The sequence below is a fragment of the Petromyzon marinus genome, unplaced genomic scaffold, assembly GCF_048934315.1.
Source record: "Petromyzon marinus isolate PM22_M1 ecotype Great Lakes invasive population unplaced genomic scaffold, UKy_Petmar_22M1.pri1.0 PM_G_Scaffold_38, whole genome shotgun sequence".
NCBI lineage: Eukaryota > Metazoa > Chordata > Hyperoartia > Petromyzontiformes > Petromyzontidae > Petromyzon > Petromyzon marinus.
The window spans coordinates 1,997,501-2,000,000 of record NW_027422961.1 but is presented as its reverse complement, the minus strand read 5'-3'; positions in this window follow the sequence as shown (position 1 = coordinate 2,000,000).

Below are 2,500 nucleotides of genomic sequence, written 5' to 3'. Positions count from 1 at the left end.
CAGAGGCATTTGCAGCAGAAATGCATGTGCAGTCAAAAAATTGAATATTTTTCACGGATAGACCCCGTGAAACGCTAGAAATTGGAGGGGATGTGTCTCTTGTGGCTCACGGGGCTGTTAGGGTGGCACAGAAATCCCTCGGAATGGGAAAAAACGGGTCATTTTCGTGTCGCCACATTGCATGCGAACCGCATGAAACTTCCAGAGGCATTTGCAGCAGGAATGCATGTGCACTCAAAAAATGTGATATTTTTCACGGAGAGACCCCGTGAAACGCTAGAAGTGGGCGGGGATGTCTCTCTTGTGGCTCACGGGGCTGTTAGGGTGGCACAGAAATCCCTCGGAATGGGAAAACGGGTCATTTTCGTGTCGCCACATTGCATACGAACCGCATGAAACTTCCAGAGGCATTTGCAGCAGGAATGCATGTGCACTCAAAAAAGTGAATATTTCTCACGGATAGACCCCGTGATACGCTAGAAATTGGCGGGGATGTCTCTCTTGTGGCTCACGGGGCTGTTAGGGTGGCACAGAAATCCCTCGGAATGGGAAAACGGGTCATTTTCGTGTCGCCACATTGCATGCGAACCGCATGCAACTTCCAGAGGCATTTGCAGCAGAAATGCATGTGCAGTCAAAAAAAAATTGATATTTTTCACGGATAGACCCCGTGAAACGCTAGAAATTGGCGGGGATGTGTCTCTTGTGGCTCACGGGGCTGTTCGGGTCGCACAGAAATCCCTGGGAATGGGAAAACGGGTCATTTTCGTGTTGCCACATTGCGTACGAACCGCATGAAACTTCCAGAGGCATTTGCAGCAGGAATGCATGTGCACTCAAAAACTTCTATATGTTTCACGGATAGACCCCGTGAAACGCTAGAAATTGGCGGGGATGTGTCTCTTGTGGCTCACGGGGCTGTTAGGGTGGCACAGAACTCCCTCGGAATGGGAAAAGGGGTCATTTTCGTGTTGCCACATTGCATAGGAACGCCATGAAACTTCCAGAGGCATTTGCAGCAGAAAGGCACGTGCACTCAAAAATTTTAATATTTTTCACGCATAGACCCCGTCAAACGCTAGAAGTTGGCGGGGATGTCTCTCTTGTGGCTCACGGGGCTGTTAGGGTCGCACAGAAATGCCTCGGAATGGGAAAACGGGTCATTTTTGTGTGGCCACATTGCATAGGAACGGCATGAAACTTCCAGAGGCATTTGCAGCAGGAATGCATGTGCACTCAAAAACGTCTATATTTTTCACGGATAGACCCCGTGAAACGCTATAAATTGGCGGGGATGTCTCTCTTGTGGCTCACGGGCGCTGTTAGTTAGGGTCGCACAGAAATCCCTCGGAATGGGAAAAGGGGTCATTTTCGTGTTGCCACATTGCGTACGAACGGCATGAAACTTCCAGAGGCATCTGCAGCAGAAATGCATGTGCACTCAAAAACGTCTATATTTTTCACGGATAGACCCCGTGAAACGCTAGAAATTGGCGGGGATGTGTCTCTTGTGGCTCACGGGGCTGTTAGGGTCGCACAGAAATCCCTCGGAATGGGAAAACGGGTCATTTTCGTGTTGCCACAATTGGCATACGAACGGCATGAAACTTCCAGAGGCATTTGCAGCAGAAATGCATGTGCACTCAAAAACGTGAATATTTTTTCACGGATAGACCCCGTCAAACGCTCGAATTTGGCGGGGATGTTTCTCTTGTGGGTCACGGGGCTGTTCGGCTCGCACAGAACTCCCTTGGTCCACCTGATTCGTGCATACAGGCAGCAACTAAAACTCTGTAAACCTGCTGTGAGGACATCTAAACAGTGGACCAGTGAGGCTGTGGAAGATTTGCGGGCGTGCTTAGACTGTACTGACTGGGATATGTTCACGACTGCTACCAATAGTCTGGATGAACTCACAGAGGCTGTGTACATCAGCTTCTGTGAGGACTGCTGTATCCCAACACGTACCAGGGTGAACTTTAACAACAACAAGCCCTGGTTCTCAGCAAAGCTCAAAAGGTTGAGGTTGGAGAAGGAGGAAGCGTTTAGGAGTGGGGATAGAGACAGATTCAAGGAGTCGAAGAACAGGTTTAGCAAAGCGGTGAGAGAGGCTAAACGACTGTACTCAGAGACACTAAAACACCAGTTCTCTACTAACGACGCTGCTTCTGTCTGCCAAAGGGCTCAGGCACATCACCAACTACAAACCCAGAGCGCCCCACACCACTAACGACTCCCGCCTAGCCAACGACCTGAACGAGTTCTACCGTAGATTTGAAAGACAATTGGACTGTCCTGAACCACCCCTTCCCACCCAAGAGGCCCCATCCCCCACCCATACTACAGAAACGACTCTCTCCTTTCAGGAGGGAGAAGTTAATGGGCTTTTCAAGAGGCAGAATCCACGCAAAGCAGCCGGGCCGGACTCTGTCTCTCCAGCCACCCTCAGGCACTGCGCTGACCAGCTGTCTCCGGTGTTCACCAACATCTTTAACACCTC